The sequence below is a fragment of the Lepisma saccharinum genome, chromosome 12, assembly GCF_977018435.1.
Source record: "Lepisma saccharinum chromosome 12, izLepSacc3.1, whole genome shotgun sequence".
Lineage (NCBI taxonomy): Eukaryota > Metazoa > Arthropoda > Insecta > Zygentoma > Lepismatidae > Lepisma > Lepisma saccharinum.
Window position 1 is genome coordinate 1,999,549 of NC_139240.1, and position 23,339 is coordinate 2,022,887.

Sequence of the window (23,339 nt, forward strand, 5' to 3'; positions counted from 1 at the left end):
CATCTGCCCATTGGAGCAAGAAAATTCCTTTTGGCGGTATTCAGCAGGGTTTGGTCGGAGGACTCTTTCCCCACTTCCTGGAAAGAAGCTATTATTGTTCCCATCCCGAAACCAGGTAAACAACGTACCGCAGCCTCGAGTTATAGGTCTATTGCTTTAACTAGGTTATGCGCAAGTTGATGGAACGCATGATCAACAAACGTCTCACCTGGTTTTTGGAGGAATACTCATTGATAAGTAATTTCCAATGTGGTTTTCGCTCCAACCGTTCCACACTGGACCATCTGGTTCAGCTGGAAACACACATTCAGGACGCATTCCTCAACAAGGAACATTTAGTTGCATTTTTCTTTGACCTCCAAAAAGCATATGACACAACGTGGCGCTTTGGCATCATAAAGCAACTCCATTCTTGGGGTGTCCGTGGCCATATGGCGTCAATTTTTTTATCTGATCGTTTTTTCCGCGTACGTGTTGGGAACACCTTTTCGGATCTTCACTAACAAGAGAACGGTGTCCCACAGGGCAGCGTTTTAAGTGTGACTCTGTTTGCTATAGCAGTGAACAGTGTTATGGCAAACATTCTTTCTCCTGTACATGGCCTCCTCTATGTAGACTTGATTGATTGATTGATTGATTTTAAAATTTTGGGTGCGTCAGCACTAAGGCTATTTTGCACCCGTCACACTATACGGGGTCCAGCCCCTTACCGTTTCACATAACTCTAACGTTGCTTAATTAAAATCATAAAATATTAAAACGTTCTGACTTTCGTTAAAAGCCGAGGCTGCAAAGAACACTCAGCACAAATAAGGACAAAACACAGGACAACACAAACAAAATTATACTGGCCATGGGGCCAGTCGCCAGAGCCTCGTTAGTCTTCAGTCCAGGGTGCACTAACGTGGAAGTGAGGTTGGCATTTGGGTGTACTACGTGGAAGGTCACCCCTTACACCCCTCCTCTATGTAGACGACCTCAAGATCTTTTGTCGCTCACGGAATCTCGCGTCAGCTTCTCGTCAACTCCAACTGATGATAAACCGTTTGGCTGAGTGGTCCTTTCAAACAGGTTTCACCTTCTCATCCGAGAAATCCGTGTGTGTTCACTTTTGTCGTCAGCCTACATGTCATTTAGATCCTGACCTGTACATGGGGAAATGTCCCCTGTGCTTCGTGAATGAGGTCCGCTTCCTGGGCCTTATTTTCGGTAAGAAATTAACATGGCTACCTCACCTTCGCCAGTTAAAGTTCTCTTGTTTTCGAGTTCTCAACCTTCTACGTGTTTTATCTCATACTTCCTGGGGTGCTGATCGGACGGTACTGCTTCGCGTGTACCGTGCACTCATCAGGTCGAAGCTTGATTATGGATGTGTCGGTGTTCTTCTGCCCGCCCATCTAAACTTCGCATCCTAGACACCGTCCACCATGCTGGTATACGAGTGTGCTCTGGTGCATACTTCCTCCATATTCGCTGGATGCCTTCACATAATTCATTTCCCACCATCTCAGACGAGAGTAGGCTGGCAAGGTATCGGCTCCACCCTAGTGTCACTAGACCATTTGGTGTTCAATGTTCTGAAGAAAGTCCTTGTGTGCAGTGATTCGACCAGCTTGTTGCAGACTCTGGATTGTCTTATACCCGGCATCCGGTAGCGCAACGCATATTCAGACGGCTTGTGTCGTTATCTGCCAGTGCGGATGTACACTTCTGTTGGGTCCCTAGCCACGAAGCAGCTGATGCTGCCGCCAAGTCTGCGATGCAGATGGTGACGTTCTCGTCCAGCTTTTACCAGCTAGCGACCTGCAGAATGTGTTCCGTTGTTGCCTTCTTGACACTTGGCCGGCCGAGTGGGATGCGGAAACGGGGAACAAGCTTCACGCTGTTAAGCCCACCATAGGTGCTTGGCGTTCCTCGTCCCGTCCCTCTCGGCGAGAAGTTATTCTTACCTGCATGCGTCTAGGACACAGCCGTTTTACGCATAGTCACTTTCTACAAGGGCATGACCCTCCGTTGTGTCGTGTTTGTAATGTTATTTTAAGCATTCGTTGAATGTGTCGATCTTGCTTACCTCGGGCAGACTTTTAACCTTTCCGCCTGTTTGTCATCCCTCTTGGGTGATGACAGACGTATTTTATGACATGTTTTTAGTTTTTTGCGAAGAGCTGGACTCCCGTCTGTAAGGAGGTTTTTAGTTTGTTTGTTCTGACTTTTTAATGTGTTGTGTTTGTCTCGTGCAGATCTTTTTACATCCTGCACTTTTAGTTTTTTCCCAAGGGGTTATTTAAACCCCTTTTTTAGTTTTCAGTCAGAATTTTTGATAAGGGGATGTTTCCCCGTATACACGGAAGAATGCAAAATGGCCTTAAGTGCCGACGCACCCAAAACATTTTAAATCAATCAATCATCAAGTTTTTCATGTGCGAGATCAAGCGACTTTCCTAATTCGCGTTCGGTGGTTTCTTGTTGTTTTCTCAGATTTTCCACCTCCCTTTTCAAACTATGTAATAGCTCATACACATCCATAATAGACGGTTTTACTTCTCCTGATGCTTAATTTGCATTTTCTTCTAGCAAGCTACCACGCCTGGATTTCACATATTTTATACACCGCCATCCTTCATTAGTTGATTTAATAACTTCTACGTCATTCTTCTCTAGATGAACACATTAGGTTTGATACCAATTAAAACAGTCCTTAGACATCGCGATGTATAAAGTAGTTGCACACGTTAACTCGCTGTTCACTTGCAATGCGTTTGTTTACGTTTGGTTCACTTACAAATTTTAGCAATATAAAATTATATATATTCCTTAGTTCCACTTTTTATAGTTATAGCTTTAGTATAGTACTTACTGCGTTTTTTGGTTTTATTATTTCAAACTAAAAAACTAAGCAAACACATTAAATTTACACATTATTTGCGTACCACAAACAACGTAGGTCTTACTTCATTTCTTCTTCTTGAGGTATGGCACATTTTGTTTATTTTAGTTTAGAAAAAACAAGAATGTTGAATTTTTCGTTGTTTTTGACATTTTTTAAAAAAATCGCTAAAAACCCAACAATTCGCATTTTATGTGAAATTCGCATTACTTCGATATTTCGTATGAGCGAAAAACGTGTCCAGACATCACTGCACATTCATCAACACAATTTCGCAGCACCCACACTTTTCGCGTTTGCGAAAAATCAAGGTCCTACTAATCCATCTACCCTCGTAGATGAAAAGTGAAAATTAAAGGGAAAAATTAGGAAAATGTAAAAGGTAGTGGAGCAGAGTTATAATAAATGATGGCGGGTGATAAAGTCGACAGAAAAGGACTTTCAAATGAGACTGGGGAAGAATGTCGAGGGGGAGGGGAGGTAGTATCTGATCGAAGTGATGGCGAAGGGGCGGGGTTACTTATATTACGCAGAGTTTTTAAGAGGACCTGTTTATGAATGACAGGTTTACATAAGAAAAGTTCGCCGGGGGAAACGGGGGGGAGTAGGTGGAGTAGCCGGGATAGGGGCCGGGGACGGCGGTGGTTTTACTTGAGGTGCCGGAAGTCGACGTCCTTTCGGAAAAGTGGCAGTACATCGATTTGGAGTATTTGTTTGTTGTTTCGTACCAGAGGAGAAAGAGGCCGGGGGAAGAGGGGGTGGTGGGGGAATAACTGTTGTCTCCGGGGCATGTGAAATTGATTGCAAAGCAATCGGGAAACTGATAGAAGGTTTCTTTAATCGTTTTTGGGGTGTTGTGACACGTGATTTGGGGGAACAACAGCAAGATATAATTAATAATACCAATAAAATAAGTATGCCGATAAGAGCTATGACGATGGATGCGATAATATCGTAATGAGCGGGTGACATCTTGTGGTAGGAGTCTGAAATGAGAAAAGAAAGGGGAGTTGAGTGATAATAGAACGAACTAAGTGATTACGAGACATTTCCGTCTGTAATATGTGTAAATGTCGTATAGAAAATAATTGCAAGAATTTTACATGTATTGTGGGCAAAGGATTAAGCGCCTTCGATTCGCTGCTAACCAAAAAAAAATTGAAAAATAAGTTAAAAAGAGTAAGTAATAGATTTATATAAAAGTTCAGGGAAAAAGAGAGTAGGTTTTAATTCCATGGGATATGAGCTATACCATGTTGTATGCTATCAATAATTGAACTATAAAATTAAGGGAGAGAGTGGGAACATTTGCCTATATTTATTATATGCTTTGCTATGGCCAAGAGCCAAAAGTTCAGCAAGTTCTACGCAGTTCATTTGTTCTTAGTTCTTTCTGTCTTTATTTCTTTGTACTTTTTTTCCGTCTACTACACATTACACACAGCCAATAGCGCCGTCCAGTCTCCAGCGTTGCCATGGTAACGTTACCTCAATGCCCCGCCCTACCGCGTTTGTGTGTGTACTTTGAACTCCGCAAGCAGTCAATAAAGCCACATGCGTTATGCGGCATTCCTTTACAGTGTGTTGACATGTGTTTTTCTGTTATCGATTTTTTTTTCATTTGAGCGTATATGTACCAGCAAATGAGGAAAATTTTTTTTGCTAGTTAGAACCATAAACGCGCTAAGTACTTATGAGTCAAATCAGCTAAGTGATATGTTCTGACTATTACTATGCGTATAATCGCGAATTATAAAATAACATTAAAATATCAGGAGAAATTAATTATTAGGCAAGGGATTTATTATGTTATCGTGTTGTCATCGTTCCATCACAACCTAGTTATGTGTAACGCGAACTGCTTCTTTGAAAGCTGCAATGCACTAAATATGTTAACAAAGCATATAATAAATATAGGCAATCAGCCATGCGGTCCAGACGGGATTGGGTCCTTTTGGTGCTGGAAGTCCACAGGATCGTCGTCGATGAGCCTAGATCTCTCGCTCGGAAGCACAGGCAGGAGGTCGTCATGATGAATCCATCCGGGAGCATCCGTGGCGATGAGAATGAAACAAGCGCAAAAAGGGAAAAATTAGGAAAAATGTAAAAGGTAGTGGAGCAGATTTACAATAAATGATGACGGGTTATAAAATCGATTGAAAAAGGACTTTCAGATAAAACTTGGGAAGTATTTTGGGGGGAAAGGGAGGTAATTTCTGATCGTAGTGACGGCGAAGGGGCATTGTTGCTGATATGAGGTAGAGTTTTTAAGGGGACCTGTTTATGAGTGACAGGTTTACATGAGGGAAGTTCGCCGGGGGGAGGGGGGAAGTTGGTGTTCGAATAGCCGGCTTAACCGGGAATGAAATGAGAAAAGAAAGGGGAGTTCAGCGATAATAGAACGAACTAAGTGATTACGAGACATTTCCTTCTGTAATATGTGTAAATGTCGTATATAAAAACAATTGCAATAATTTTTTTTACGTGTATTGTGGACAAAGGATTAAGCGCCTTCGATTCGCTGCTAATAAAAAAAAATTGAAAAAGAAGTGAAAGAGAGTAAGTAATATGTTTATAGAAAGTTCATGGAAAAAAGAGAGTTGGTTTTAATTTCATGGGATATAAGCTATACCATGTTGTATGCTATCAATAATTGAACTATAAAATTAAAGGAGAGAGTGGGAACATTTGCCTATATTTATTATATGCTTTGTTAACATATTTAGTGCATTGCAGCTTTCAAAGAAGCAGTTCGCGTTACACCTGAGCGTAAATAAAAATTTGCTATGGCCAAGAGCCAAAAGTTCAGCAAGTTCTACGCAGTTCATTTGTTCTTTAAATCGTTCATCTTGTTCTATCTTAGTTCTTTCTGTCTTTATTTCTTTGTACTTTTTTTTTCATTTGAGCGTATATGTACCAGCAAATGAGGAATTTTTTTTTGCTAGTTAGAACCATAGTAGTAATGCACCCCTTTTCAGTCCGATAAATCAATTGATTGGAAAAGATCGATCAAAGATCAATTGATGACGCAGCAGTTTTTTTGATGACGTCATAAAAGGGGGCGGGGCTTATTTTGTAAGGATGAATTTGATTGGTCGTGACGTCAGAAATGGGCGTGGCTTATTTTGTGAGGAGTGTTTTGATTGGTTGGAGGAATTCGGGTTTTTCCCGCGGTAGTTTCCGGTGTCTGAAAACAGATGGCGTTGATGAGTCAGAAAGTCTGGGGTGGGGAGGAGGAAAAGTACGCGGTGACGGTTGGTTTTCTCGGAATTGGAGTACGTGTTTTCGGGGTCTGAAAACAGATGGCGTTGATGAGTCAGAAAGTCTGGGTTGGGAGGAGGAAAAGTAGGCGACGCGGTGACGGTTGGTTTTCTGGTAATTGGAGTATGTGTTTCCGGTGTCTGAAAACAGATGGCGTTGATGAGTCAGAAAGATGGCGTTGATGAGTCAGAAAGTCTGGGTTGGGAGGAGGAAAAGTAGGCGACGCGATGACGGTTGGTTTTCTGGTAATTGGAGTACGTGTTTCCGGTGTCTGAAAACAGATGGCGTTGATGAGTCAGAAATTCTGGGAATTTGGGTGTTTCCGTTGTTTGAAGAGAGATGGCGTTCATGAGTCATTGTTGGGAGGAGGTGTTTTTCTCGGGCGGCCGTTGATGAGTTTGAAATTCCAGGAATTGGGTGTGGTCTGAAACATGCCCGAACATGTTTTAGATTGATGAGTCATTCTGGGAGCTGTTTTTCTCGGGTGGCCGTTGATGAATTTGAGTGATGGAGAAACGGCAAAAAGAGAAAAAGGAGAGAGAGCGTCTAGATGTAAAGAAAATAAATAGAGTAAAAAAAGTACGTTTCACGGAGGGGGTGACTGTGCATAGTGTACCAGGCCAGGAAGAAGATAGGAGAGGCACGTGGGCGTTGGATGCTCTGCGCAAAACAATGCGCGCCGAATATAATTCGAAAATACGTCACGGAGACAGTACTATATAAAAAAGAAAAATTGTGTACGTACCGCAGAACTGTTGATCGAAGCCTACCGATCGGAGATCATAACCGAGACTGGCACATCTGTTGCGAGAGTGAAGAAAATTGAAAAGGTAAGAGACAAATATTTAGTTTTAATGTTCTACCTAGAACAATGCAAACCGCTGGTCAAAGACTATCATCACCTTCAAACAGTGAGAATCGTAAACATTTCTTTTGAAGCAGACAGCTGGAAAGGTGTGAAAATAAAAACGGTACCTGTGTCATCAACAGTTTAATGCAGAAGAGGATGACGTTTAACAGTGATCGATGGTGGGGGGGTCGGCTCCCGGTCCTCTTCTGCTGGGGGTGGGAGAGGGGGCGTATAGCGTCCATCCTCCTCTTCTTCAACCACATCGGTGAAGTCGTCCTCTTCTTCCTGCTCTGACAAAACAGGAGAAACAGTAGGAGAAATAGAAGGAGAAACAGGAGGCACCAGTTGACGCTGCCGATTGGCTCTAGCGTCACTTCGGTTACGCATTCTGAAAAACAAAATATAAGAATTAAAATATATTCCGTTCCATGTAGATATCGGCTAGAAAGAAAAGTTATCAGATGTGTAGCATATATAATCGGAAAAACAGCATGCTAGAATAAACGATGTTATCAGAAATAAACTGAAAAAATAATTACCTGGCTCTATACCGACGGAGATTGGCGTGGAGCCTTTGCCTGTTCTGGGTACGTCGATCCCGGAAAATAGCGGAGTCACGCTGTTGGGCCTCCTCAATTCTATTTTCTTCCTCCAGGTACCGCTCAATGTACCTCGTAGCCTCTGCGAAATGCGCAGCGCCTTCAGTGCCTGCCTGATGTCGATAATAAGCATTTCGCAGAGCCTCCCCGTGATGGATTATGTGTTCCTGAAAATATGTGTGAATTAATATATGAAAGTGATTAATTTGTGTAAAACATAATTAACATATTTTCTGTCTAATTTCAGATGTCGACACTCCCCCTTGGATTCAGTTTGGTGTACGGCGATGTCAAGGAGACGACAGCAAGTCCGACAGAACGAAGGAACTTATGGAGCAAAACACATGCAAGACAGGTTGAAAAACACATCGGCAATTATGTGAATTTCTGTGAAGAAAATGGACTGGCGGAAGAGTTATTGGCAAAATTAGAAGAGACTTGTAAAGATATCGAGGTATCGGTGGACTGTTTGGTCAAAATATTTACTTACATTGTTGACAAGAAACGAGATGCGCCAGTGTTTGGCGATTTTGTAGAGAATATACAAAGAGCGCAATATGTACCTTCCCATCTATCTTTAAGAATATGTTTCGAATTGATGGAGGTGTTTAAAGGTGTGAGAAATGAGAAGGGTGAAAATAAGAAGACAGGGGAAACAGGGGAAAATATACATGAACGAATGATGGAGATGTTGAAAAAAAGAAAACTGAGCGAGTAACAAACACATACTAATACACTAACATCTACCAGTAGTGTAACAAAGTATGTAAAAATATCTAATAACCTGTAGTACGAGTTGAAATAAAAAGTTTGTATATGTAGAAAACTTGTAATTTTCTGTAGAAGTTCAATGTGTTAATAAAAGGTTTTGTACAGAACAATATTGTTTTTGTATATAAATAGTATTATATTAGAATGAATAAGACAGGATAAAAACCCCAAAAGTTAAATGAAAAAAGTACCACGAATCCTGAAATTAACTATGTTTTGATAAAAGAGGTACCGGATTCGAAACCCTCCAGACATGGTTCGAATCCTGGAATTGCCAATGTTTGCATAAAGAAAACCCGGATTCGAATCCCACTCAGGTATGGTTGCGAATGTCGACGGAGACCCTGGATTCGAATCCTGCAATTAACTAAGGTTCCCTAAAAACATGTTTGATTCTGCTCAGGTATGGTTGTGAAATGTAAAAGGGTACTTACAACATGTAATAAATCTTGGCCATCCATGTTGCTGCCCAGATGAAAAGGAGATGAACTGGAGGGAAGGATGGCTGCAGAAGGAATTCTATCCACTTCCTTATAGAGACACACATCTGCAATTATTTTTTGCAACGTACGTTAGAAGTCTGCATATGAGATCACGACGTTTTTGTGAGACACAACAGTTCCTTGATAATTTTCACAGAAGTTCCTTGTTCCGTGTCAGCACATGTTCTTCGAACAAGACTTCCTTATAGAGACGGACATCTGGTATCATTTTTTGCAACGCGGCCCAGATGAAAAGGATATGAACTGGAGGGAAGGATGGCTGCAGAAGGAATTCTATCCACTTCCTTATAGAGACACACATCTGCAATTATTTTTTGCAACGTACGTTAGAAGTCTGCATATGAGATCACGACGTTTTTGTGAGGCACAACAGTTCCTTGATGAATTTCACAGAAGTTCCTTGTTCCGTGTCAGCACATGTTCTACGAACAAGACTTCCTTATAGAGACGGACATCTGGTATCATTTTTTGCAACGCGGTTTCCTAATTTCTTTATTTGTAATCGTAGACCCACCTTCCGACCACTCTAACGAAAGGTCTCGACGTGCAGATTACGAATATGTAATCAGATCCGCTCTACGTCAATTAGGGGAGGAGCTAGAGCGATTTAAAAATTTCGTTTTTTTTTTTTTTTTTTTTTTTTTTGCGGAAATTTTAAAAATCGCTGCAGCTCGGCTCCTAATTGAGCTAGGAGGGTGATCGATAGCTTGTCGGACTCGGAGTGAAGTTCTCTTTCCGGTGAACCAGGTTTCATTGTTCTAGGAATGGTGGTTTCCTACTTTCTTTATTTTCAACCGTAGACCCACCTTCCGACCACTCTAACGAAAGGTCTCGACGTGTAGATTACGAATATATAATCAGATTCGCTCTACGTCAATTAGGGGAGGAGCTAGAGCGATTTGAAAATTTCGATTTTTGCAACTCATATGAGTCAGGAAGACATCTGCGTTGAATAACAGAATGTGTCACTGCTAAAAACCATCTTGTAAAGACGGTTAATTGATTCCGAGAATTTACATGAGCCTTCGTATCAGTCAGAAAAACATCTGCTGAAGACGTTTGACGATTTCTAAGAATTTTACATGAGTTGTCATATCTGCCAGGAAAACATCTGGTGAAGACGGTTAACTAGCCGCAGTAGAACCGTTAGGAACGGGAATAACCGCTTTGTCATGCTTGCGTATATAAAGAAAGGCGTTCTCTCCACAACACAGTGTTCGTGAAACAGTCATCGTACGATCATGGATGTACAGTTATCCGCTGACGATCTGTTAGCACGTTATCGTGATGGATATTACACAACACATGGACAGTTGCGGGAAGTGTTGACGATCATCGCGCAAAAAATCATCGCGGGAGAAAGTATCTCCCTAGTAGAGGAGTATGACCGTCTACTACAGACCGTGACATCATTCGTTTAGCTGAAGCTTTGGTAATAGGAAAAGCCCATGCTGATAATGATCCGTCCTATTCACAGTATCGAAAAAATAGAAATCTTCTTAAACCTGTTTTCGAACTTATGCGGAAAGCAGATGTAGATCTGACAGACAATGTGTGTGCCGGAAGCGGAATTCCTGAACTGAGAAAATTTCAACAAGTTCTCACAGATCATAAAATTATTGTATACAACAATCTTCGTGATGCTAAAGATGTTCTGTTTGAAGGACAGGTTGAACATGTTTCAAAATTTATATACCTTCTGTATGATAATACCAGACAACATTATGATGTGATAGTGAACCGTGTTGGAGCATTTGCAGCAAAACAAGAATGTCATGGGTGTAACCAGCTCATATTTGGTAAACCTCATAGTCACATGTGTAAGCAATTATGTTGTATGTGCCGTGCAACTCCACTAACTAGCCGCAGTAGAACCGTTAGGAACGGGAATAACCGCTTTGTCATGCTTGCGTATATAAAGAAAGGCGTTCTCTCCACAACACAGTGTTCGTGAAACAGTCATCGTACGATCATGGATGTACAGTTATCCGCTGACGATCTGTTAGCACGTTATCGTGATGGATATTACACAACACATGGACAGTTGCGGGAAGTGTTGACGATCATCGCGCAAAAAATCATCGCGGGAGAAAGTATCTCCCTAGTAGAGGAGTATGACCGTCTACTACAGACCGTGACATCATTCGTACCCGATCTTACCGGAGAAGGATGGAGAGATATTTCCGAAGAGTCGCCAGGCCCGTCATCGACACCTGATCCTGTATCCAGAGTTGCCGAGGAGAAGCAGATAGCCGTCACATCACCAGGAACTTCCAGAAACACCGCATCCGGATCAGACCCGGAACCTTTACCAGGACCGTCATGGAGACCGGACCCTTTACCCTCAGCAGAACCGTTATCCCAAAATGCTTCTGTATCAGATAGAAGAGGTAAGAAAAGAAAACGTGATACAGTGCCTCGTGAACAAATAGGGAACATAATATTACTTAACATTCAAGAACGTGAATATCCCAAATTCCGTTCCAAAGGACGTCGTGTGGAATTCAGTTTCTCGCACCCTCCAGAAAATGTCGATCCTCACACATGGATCCGTGAAGGTGTCGAAAATCTTCTCACCTACGTTAAGAAAGACACCAAGGATGAAGACAAGATAGGTTTAACTCTATCTAACATATCTGACCCCACCGTGAAAGAAATTTACATCGGGTGGCATAGGTGTGACCAGTTACAAAGTGATATGGTGTGGAACATCATATACAAAATATTGCAAAGTGCGAAAACCTTCACTGCTACAGATCGCTTACTTTTGCGAGCTGATCATGTCAACATACCTGTCGGAGGTGGGGGTAAGCGAACATATTGTTTACCTAATTACATGTTAAGCACGCAAAAAAAGAGCATCGTCGGTGTGCCGAATAGGAAAAAACCACTCTGTTTAGCTGAAGCTTTGGTAATAGGAAAAGCCCATGCTGATAATGATCCGTCCTATTCACAGTATCGAAAAAATAGAAATCTTCTTAAACCTGTTTTCGAACTTATGCGGAAAGCAGATGTAGATCTGACAGACAATGTGTGTGCCGGAAGCGGAATTCCTGAACTGAGAAAATTTCAACAAGTTCTCACAGATCATAAAATTATTGTATACAACAATCTTCGTGATGCTAAAGATGTTCTGTTTGAAGGACAGGTTGAACATGTTTCAAAATTTATATACCTTCTGTATGATAATACCAGACAACATTATGATGTGATAGTGAACCGTGTTGGAGCATTTGCAGCAAAACAAGAATGTCATGGGTGTAACCAGCTCATATTTGGTAAACCTCATAGTCACATGTGTAAGCAATTATGTTGTATGTGCCGTGCAACTCCACCGTGTGTACCTGAACCAGGTGTCCGTAGAACATGTCAGACATGTCACCGAAATTTCAGAAATGAACAGTGTTTCACAAATCATGTTTCTACACCATTCCGAAACGGTACTGTCTGTAGCGAAATCCAACAGTGTCCCCGATGTTTCAGAATTATTCTCACAAACAATAGATATGAGAAAGTACATAGATGCAACATGAAATATTGTACTGTGTGTAATTGTGTGAAACCTGTAAATCATTTCTGCTACATGCCTATACCGAAACCTAAACAGAACTCAAAATTTCTATTTGTGTTTTACGATTTCGAATGCTACACCGATATTCCTTATTCTGAGAAAGAAAAAACTTTTCTTCATGTTCCGAATCTTATCGTGGTGCAAACAGCCTGTCACGCATGTCACAAAAAAGAGGATTTAACAGCTCCATGTTCTGTTTGTGGAACAAGGCAGTTTATATTCTGGGATGACCCTGTAGATACATTCCTGTCCTACCTGGAATTGCAACATAAGTTTTCCAACATAACCATCTGTGCACACAATGCACGAGGTTACGATTGTACATTTCTATTACGGAGAATGCTGGAAAGAGAAATGAAACCTCGTGTTATCTTAGATGGTACCAAAATTGTCTGCATGACATACCAAAATCTCCATTTTGTAGACAGTCTCAACTATGTTCAGTCAAATCTTGCAGGATTTTCAAAACTGTTTGGTTTACCTGTGCAGAAAGGACATTATCCGCATTTGTGGAACACTTACAAGAATAGAAATTACATAGGACCACCACCTCCTCCTTCTGCATACGGATATGAATATATGAAAACGGTTGAAGATCAACACCGTTTCATGTCCTGGTACAACAATGAATGTGAAAAAAATATACCTTTTAACAACAAAAACGAACTTCTCCAATATTGCATCAAGGATGTGACCCTGTTGAGACAAGGATGTCTAAAGTTGAGACAGAATTTTCTAGACATATGCAAAATAGACATTTTCAGGGACTGCATCACGATAGCATCTGTCTGTTCATTAATTTACAGACAGAAATTTATGCCGTCTAACACTATTGGAATAATCCCTAAAGGAGGTTACCATCATGCAGATCAGATGTCCAAGTTCGCATTGAAATGGATAACCTACGTGGAAGAACAGAATCATCTAATACTTCTTCACGGTGGACGTACTCGTGAAAAATATGTCATAGGAGGACGTTACAAAGTGGACGGCTATCACGAGGAGACGCAGACAGTGTACGAGGCGCTTGGATGCTACTGGCATGGTTGTCAACGCTGCATATCAATTAACAGAGATATGTATCCGAAAAACGACGACGAAGAAGAAACAGATCAGGATAGTAACAGTAAGAAATATAACGACATGTTGAACACAGCAGCATTCAGATACGAGACAACATGTCGTAAACTTGAGGCTCTACGTTCTGAAGGATACCGTGTCGTTACAATGTGGGAATGTGATTTTAACAAAACATTGAAAGCCGATCCTGAACTCGATAGACATCTATCGACGCATCCTATCGTCTGCTGCATTCCTTTAAATCCGCGAGACGCCTTATATGGAGGAAGAGTTGAAACAGTCAGGACGTATTACAAAATCAAGGAAAATGAGAGATTGCAGTACTATGATTTTACAAGTTTGTACCCTTATGTCAACAAATACTGTGCCTATCCTGTCGGTCATCCTACCATATTTCTAGGAACTTCTATTCCTTCGGTGAATGAGGTTTTGAACATGGAGGGGCTCATAAAATGTACTATTCTGCCACCAAAAGCCCTTTTACATCCTGTTTTACCTACAAAAATGCACGGAAAACTGATGTTTGTCTTGTGTAACGAATGTGCTATCAGATTAAAATGTGAAGGTACGTGCAGCCATTCCGATGAACAACGCACACTTTCGGGGACTTGGGTCATCGCCGAGGTGCGTAAAGCTTACAGTTTAGGCTACAGAGTACTGTCAGTGTCGGAAGTGTGGAAGTATGAAACATCGATGTACGACCCTGTCACAAAAACTGGAGGACTTTTTGCTGGTTATGTCAACACCTTCTTGAAAATAAAACAGGAAGCGAGCGGCTGGCCTTCATGGTGTCAGAACGACGAGGATAAAAAGAAGTACATACAGAAATATTTCGATAAGGAGGGTATTCTATTGGAAGAAAACAGTATCGAAGTCAATCCTGGTAAACGTACTCTGGCTAAACTTTGCCTTAATTCTTTATGGGGCAAGTTCTGCCAACGGGACAACCTTTCCCAGACGACCATCATCAAGGAATCGAAAGATTTTCTCGATAAAATGACTGATCCAAATATAATGATCGGAGGAGTCGTATTCATCAATCAGGACACCGTTTTAGTGAACTGGAAATATGTTGAAGAGGCTGTCAGTCTGAACAGGAAAGTAAATGTTCCTATCGGAGCCTTCACAACATGCCATGCTCGTCTGAAACTGTACGAACTTCTCGAAAAGTTGGGTGATAGGATATGTTATTGTGATACAGACTCTGTAATTTACGTAGATAGTCCTGAAATGGAGTATCACCCACAGACAGGTGACGCACTAGGAGAACTCACCGATGAATTGGCAGATTTCGGACCCGATGCAGTTTGTGAACAGTTTGTCTCAACGGGACCGAAAAGTTACAGCATGAAAATAACAAAACCGTTCTCCGAACCGCAGTATATCTGTAAAGTGAAAGGAATCACATTGAATACCTCCACATCGGAATTGGTCAATTTCGATACCATGTGCGATATGATAAACGATGAAAAACCTGAAGTTATGGTCGAAAATATTTTCAGGATCAGAAGAACAAAACAGTTCCAAGTAATCAGTACATATGAAAAAAAGCTGTTTCAGCCTGTACTGTTGAAACGACGTTTCGACGATGAACATTTATCGTATCCCTTCGGATACTGTGCTGACTAAAATATGGCTTTAGTGGTCCACAGTTTGAACCCTTCTTCGGACCGTCAGTGTATAAAATGTGTTTACAATGTGTCAGATCTTCATTTTTCTTCAAATCTCCAGTATAAAACATGTTTCCTAAACTTTCCCATCCTTTCACCATGATGGTCTGCGGAGCATCAGGAAGTGGAAAAACTACTTTTGTGACAAATATGGTCGACTCCATCGTTCATCTCGTCGATGGAACCGTGAAGAAAATCATATGGTGTTACGATCAGGAGAACAGTATTCCGCAAAATCTTCGAGATGTGCAATATCATAAAGGTATCGTCGATTGGCAGTCGTGGAACGGAAAAACCCCTACTCTTATAATCCTGGATGATCTTATGATGGTTGCTCAAGGAGAAAAAGTCGCTGACCTTTTCACAAAAGGCAGTCATCACAAAAACATTTCGGTGGTGTTCATAACACAGAATCTTTTTCATCAAGGGAAAAATTGCAGAGACATATCGCTGAACGTAAAACATTTCGTTATTTTTAAGAATCCGCGAGATATGAACCAATTCACTGTGTTTGCACGACAACTTCATCCTCACCGCATGAAGGAACTCGAAAAAGTATATATAGATGCTACCACTCAACCTTTCAGTTATTTGTATATTGATCTTTCACAGTCAACACCGGATCCTTTACGTTATCAGACAGACATTTTTAACCAGAATTACTCAACTGCATATCTTCCTCAGGAATGTTTAAAACATCGAGATGAGGAGAACGAGGAAGACACGTACCAAATCACGTTCTAACAGGAATTCGACTTCTTTCAAGAAAAATTCCCCTTTTTTGCACGTGTTGAAAAATTCACCGACCAAACTCCGTAAATCGTTGCTGAAAAGTGCTCCGAAGAAGACAATCCGTTTCATCAGCGAATGCTGCCTGAACGTTTTAAAAGGAAACGTGAAGATTAAACCGTCCACAAAACGTCGTCTGGCCCCTTACAAGACGGTCTTACGCAATCTCGTGAAACCGAAAGTGAACATCGAAAAAAGAAGAAAACTTCTTGTGCAGAAAGGAGGATTTCTACCCTTACTTCTAGGGTCTTTGTTATCGGGTCTTCTCGGTACTCTCATTCCTCATTGAAAAATGGCATCTTCTTACAAAAAGATGATCGTCCTTTCACCGGAACAACTAGCACGTATTCGCGGTTCCGACTTGTCTGTAACTCAAAAATTATCCGTTCTGGATAAGAAAATGAATGATATTCTGAAAATGAAAAATATAACAGACGATCAAAAATGGCGGCTTTATAGAAAAGAACTGGACGAGTATTTATGGCTGAGTCGAAAATCCCAAGAACCATTACAAATTCCTATTGTTCAAGATAACGACGGTTCTTCTACTATTTCGCCAGGATCGACGTATTTTCCTCCGAACCTAGCAGAGACGTTACCCCGTAATACACGTCATCAGTTACAAAATATCATCGACGAGTATCAATCTACGGCTCAACATTTGATAGACGAACGTCAGGAAAAAACACTTCCTGATCCGAAGACGTTGAACTTCTCAGCGTCGTCAACGGAAAGCCCTGGACCGTCTCATCGACAGAAACAGAAAAAGAAGAAGAAAGTGGCCGTCCGTGTTTCCAGAAAAACTACACCTTTTCTGAGAACACCTGACGCATACAAGCTGGTTCCTTTGAGAAAAAGCCGTAGACAGAGAGATCAGTCATGGGAGTCCCTAAGTTAAAACACGATAAAATCCTCACCAAAATATATTACGATCCCCGACACCGTGCTTCATTCTCATCTGTAGATCGTTTATGGAACGCGGTACGGGATAAAAATATATCCCGCAATACGGTGAAAAAATGGCTGATGCACCAGGAAACGTACACTCTCCACAAACCTGCGAGAAAAAGGTTCCTCCGGAATCATTACAATGTGTGGAACATAGACATGCTTTGGGAAGCTGATCTCAACGACATGACTTCGATACAAAAACATAACGATGGATACAGATATCTTCTGACAGTGATCGATGTATTTTCAAAATATGCCTTTGCATTACCGCTAAAAAATAAAACAAGCAATTCGGTAACCGAAGCTTTCAAAACTATTTTCGGACGAAGCAGACGAAAACCCGTCACACTACAGACCGACCAAGGAACAGAATTCACGAATTCTACATTCCAGAAGTTCTTAAAAAATGAAAATGTAAATTTTTCGATCGCTTCAAATTATCCTGTGAAAGCAAGTGTAGTGGAACGTTTCAACAGAACATTGAAAGAACGAATGTGGAAATATTTCACATCGAAACAAACAAGACGTTACGTAGACATTTTACCGCAACTTCTCGAAGGTTACAATACAACTATCCACAGTTCCATAGGAATGCCACCTCGAGATGTGAACGAGTCTAACATTTACATCGTGTGGAAACGTCTCAACAAACCTGACAAACATATTTCACAACCGTCTTCAGATCTGAATGTTGGTGATTTCGTACGAATCTCTGTCGTCAAAGGACATTTCGAGAAGGGATACGAACAATCGTGGTCACGAGAACTTTTCAAAATCCACTCCCTTGTTCAGCGATCACCTGTACCTGTATACATATTAGACGATTTAAATGAAGAACCTGTAAAAGGTACATTTTACAAACATGAACTGCAAAAAGTTTATTCGGATCCTGACGAAGAGTATAAAATAGATAAGATTTTGAACAACCGGGGAAAAGGTAAAAATTTGGAATACCTGGTTCGCTGGCTCGGATATCCACCTAGTTTCGATTCGTGGATCAAGGCATCTTCCGTAAAACAGTTATCACAAAAATAATTTCCAAAACATATTTATATCAAAATATATCGTCACCACGATCCAGTGAATGCTTTGTGTTCGACGAGAATGGACGATAATTTCTATGTTTACCTTCCGTCATCTGCATCGGAGAATTATTTTCCGAACAACACGCTGACCCATTTCAACGTAAAACTTGCAAAACGGATCGATCTGTCTCCAGAATTGTGGGAAGTCGGATTAGCAGAACTGCATTATTCAACTCTATACGACAATGTTTTGGAAACAGATTACGGAACGGTGACCTTTCCTGTTCGGACGTATGCAAGTGCTGAGGACCTGATCTCTACCATCGAAGAATCCCTCCCCAACGACCTGGAAATACGGAGAAACGTTCTTAAGCAATTCTGGCATTTTCTGTTGGAAGCGCAATGGGACGCATCGGGATCTTCTGTTTCTACGGATAATACACTCTATATTAACGAGCAGCCATTTTATTTTCCTGCAGCAACATATACAATAGAGGAGTTCATTCAGTTCCTGAAAACAAACCCTGCTAACGCCGTTGTTCCTACTCATCTCAGATTTTTCTTTAAAGAGGCTGTGAACAAACATCTGTCCGTGATAGGGGTTCCCGATCCTGAATTGGAAGGTGTTCCAACAAATACTGTTACACCCATAGACGAAACTGATGACTACGCTAAATTTCGATATGACGTATTGAAATCTATTTATTCTACGCACGTAGTGTCCAATAACGTCGTGGATAAAAACCCCTACATATTCATTTATTCCGATCTCGTGAAACAGCAATTGGTCGGAGGAGAAATGCTACGTCTTTTACGTCTTGCCCGAAAACAGTATTCGGAAACAGAATCATCTTGCACAGTACCCGTAGCCCATCATACATTTAATCCGATTCATTACGTTTCTCTGGATAAAGGTTCTTTCGAAACAATAGAAATTGCGATGTATGATAGAAAAGGATATTTTCTGCCTTTGAGAAACGGCTCCGTACCTACAATAGCTGTTTTACATTTTCGTAGGAAAGCAAATTCCTTTTAAAAAACAGTAAGGAATCATTTTGCTCAGTCTATGTCGAAAAGCTGATGAATCACCATGAATTCGCAGACCGAATATTACAGTAATCAGATCCGTGGGGGAATTGGACCCATCTATCGTTCAACTAGAATTCAAAAAGGGAGAGGATTGGGGTCTCTCTTCGCAGGACTCTTTAGAATGGTGAAACCTCTACTCTGGAGTGGTGCAAAAGCGATCGGAAAAGAAGCTTTGAAAACAGGCGCTAACATTGTCACCGACATTGCAACAAGCCAGCAAACTCCAAGAACTATCGTTCGTCAACGTGTACGTGAAGCGGGTCAAAATCTTCAAAGTAAAGCACAACGGAAAATCGACTCTCTGGTAGGTTCCGGTATAAGAACAAAACCTGCAACAAAAATTGCTCAGTCGATGTTAAAACGTTCAGCCACCCGTATTAGAACATCCGCGATCCGTAAAAAAAGCGCATCCAAAAAGCGGAGAAAAACATCCACAAAATCTAGGACAACACGCAAAAGGAAAATTAAACAGAAGGCGGCAGGAAAAGATATTTTTGGATAATGATGGAGAATAACACTTGCATGATCTCACAGTTCGATCTTTTCAGCAAAAAACCTATTCAGCAAAATGTCGAAAAAACTTACACGGTCGCCTACAAGCCTATCACTTCCATCGATAATCAGAACATACTTCAATTTGCCGTTCCGCCGGCAGGAACAGATTTTCTAGATCTTTCATCTGCCTATCTCCGTCTGCTAACGCAGATGGTCAATCAAGATGGGTCTCCCATGAGTGCTTCCGAACCTTCCAACGCTCTCACAAAAAACTGCGGGGTCGTAAATTATCCTCTCCATTCACTTTTTTCACAAGTTACAGTGGCTCTCAACGGTATCGCTGTAACAGTTGCTGATAACAATTACGCATATAAATCAATCTTCGAAGCAGAAATCAATTACGGCAGCGATGCTGCGAACACGCATCTCACAAATGCCTTGTGGTACTTGGACACACCTGGACATCAAGATGCAATCACAGCCGACAACAAAGGTTTCACCGCCAGAAAAGACTTTTTCCAGCACGTTCCGACAACCGGAAATCCTACGGAAGTGTCTGCCGTAGTCGAACTTATGGGAAAACTGCACATAGATTTTTTCCACCAGCCTAAATACCTGGTCAACGGTGTTGAAGTACGTATCGATCTAGCCAGGTCACGTGATGCTTTTTACATCTGGGGAGATCAGACTTCACCAACCACCAGAATAAAAATTTTAAAGGCTGTTCTCGAAATAAATCACATCATTCCTACTCCTACCACCAGTTTGGCCATAGACAGAGCACTCTCTTACGCTCCAGCCCATTATCCGTTCACCAGAAGCGTCATCAAAGCTTATTCTTACGTTGCCGGAACGCAGCAGATTTCGATCGATAATGCTTTTCAAGGTCCTTTTCCGAATGTTGTTCTTTTTGCTATGGTATCCACCGCCAGCTTTCTCGGAGACAGTAAGAAAAATCCGTTCGACTTTAGAAGTTTTAACCTATCTTCTTTCCATCTTGTGAAAAATGGAGAACTCGTACCTTACGAACCCTTGCGGGTCACCACAGGAGGAAACGGAGGATTGATAACACGTGCCTATCAAACTCTATTTTCCGGTACAGGCATTCACCACGCCAATTACGGACACCAGATAACAAGGAAAATGTTCGAGAACGGATCCTTTTTCCTGATTTTCGACATAACACCTGACTCTTCAGGAAACGACACGCACACCAGTCTCCAGGAACAAGGTATCATCGGAGCCGAGATGCAATTTTCTCCCCAGCTGTCGGAAAATATAACATGCCTTCTGTATGCTGAATTCGAATGTGCAGTAGATATAACAAAAGACAGAAGTGTTATCCTCCATCAGTGAGACCGAATTGTCTATAAATATGTATGCTCGTGTTTCTGGCTCGCAGTGTTATCCAGACAGTTCTGACGTAGACATTATACTATCTGTGATGGAAAAACCAGCCGAAAGGAAAACCCGTGATATTAATCATACTAGTGTTTCTTCGAAAGTGACGACTTCCAAACCTGTTGACACACGTTTGCTTCCACGACTGCCAGACGCCAGATTTTACCCTGGACTCGTAGAAATGACCAAAGACAGAGATATTATTATAAACATATGAAAACATATGTAACGTGAGATGAGAAAACTCATCGAACTGTTAACCTGTGATGATATTTATAATAGTGATTCTTCGGAAGTACTGTCCGCCAAACCTGTTGACACGCAACCGTCCCCCAAAATATTAGAAGAATATCATCTTACTCTCATTTTACGTTTTCGGAAACATAGGCAGCATGAACACGTCGCAGATCAGGGAGATTCTATCTCAAAACTGTTCCACCAAGAACATTTTCTACGGTGTTTACTCGAGAGATCTTTTACCTCAGACGTTTCCTACCCCTGCCTTGATAATCGCAAACACTGACACTTCCAACTTCCAGGGTACACACTGGGTGGCCTTCTATTTTGGCAAAAACAATATTGCTGAATATTTCGATTCATACGGATTTCATCCTTTCTATCCAGAATTCGTAACTTTCCTGAATCGTCATTCCTCGGTCTGGACTTACAACAACATTCCCTTACAGGGGTTATTGGCCACGACGTGCGGACATTACTGTTGCGTGTATGCTTGTTACAAAGCACACCATGTTACGACCAAGGATTTCATTCAAGCATTTCCGCCCGGTGTCAGTAAAGATGGATATATCCTACACCGTTTTCGTCAGATCTTCAAATGTTTACCCCATTCCAAGTGCCCGAGAGGGGATCAATCGTGTTGCTCCATCCACACGATCCGGTGTCGTGTTATGCAAAAAGCTATATAAATGTGTGCTGCTGTAGCTTTCTCTCAGTGTCGTCGAGACAGCTCTAGTGAAAACATCATGGAGCCTACTAAGGATTCTACAATGGAAAAACACGATAAACTAGTGAAACGCATGACCCATCAGGATGATGCTTCCAAACGTAAAACCCGCAAACGTGTGCAGCCCCTCAAAATCGAAACTGTCCCTATCAAGAACGAACCGATGGACGAGGGGATAGATTTGACTACTGACTGTGATTTCATGAAACGTCGTAGGGAGATCGGCTTTTCCCCAGATACAATCGAATGTCCTGGACTACACAACGTAGAGGCGTGTTTAGATCTCTATCTTGCTAACACATATTTTCTGAACAAGGAAAAAAACAAGTTCGTGGCAATAGGATTCGAAAAGCAATCCCCTTTCAATTTGGTGTGGGAGTTTTCGCAACAGGGGAGATCACCCGTACGCATCGATTCTAAGCAGATTAGAGAACTGTGGGCTTTGAAATCTGACTTACTGAATTACGTCGAAACAGGTCGTCGATTCAATTACTTGGTTACAGGAAATATCACCGTCAGTGCTGTAAATTTTTTCGGGAAACGTTGTATCTCGATGTATCAGCATCATTCATCCGATGCTTTTATTTTCACAGCCTCTGAACTACACTTATTTTTGTGTAACCTTTTTTGGCCTCTGCAGAAATTAAAGAACGAACGTTATCATAAATTGCAACCCGAAATGGAGGCTTTTGTATATTGCATCAAGAAAAATATGGTTTCAGAAAAAAAAGAAGTGCCCAATTTAGTGAACTATTTTTATATTCTTTGGTACAACGAACTGATGATTGAAATATATCTTGAGAACAATCTTGGGCAGACATTGACATTGTAAATAAGTTCTGTTACTTTCATGTATCTGATGTTGTAAATAGCCATTGTAAATGAATCATTGTTCTTTTATGTATTGTACATCAACCGCTGTTATTTTATGTATTGTAATATAACCCTTCAGGTATTGTAAACCTTTCATATTGAATTGTAAATACAACATTTGTGTTATGCTATGTATTTAAACCCATATTACCGATTGTAAATAAAATACTTGTATATTTTAAAAAAACTTTTTTATTTCTTGTACTTATTACAATAGAAACTGTACATCTTCCAGACATTTTCAACTGCACAGGTTTTTTTTACATTTTCACATTTGCTATGTTCTTTGCTTCTTCCTGAAGTGTTTTTCACACTATTCAATTTTGGACATTCAAGTTCTTCGATGTTACGTACGGATATTTTATTTTTACCTTTTTTTCCAAGTAATTTTTCAAACCATTTCACTTTCTCCGTACCTTTAACGTACACTATTTGATTCACAAGCACAACATATAACAGATCTCCTAATTTTTCATACGGCAGCCATCCATCTCCCCAGTTGAGACCGTGTTTGTTGGCACGGAGCCAGTAATTCACTCGGCGATACTTTTCACTCAAAC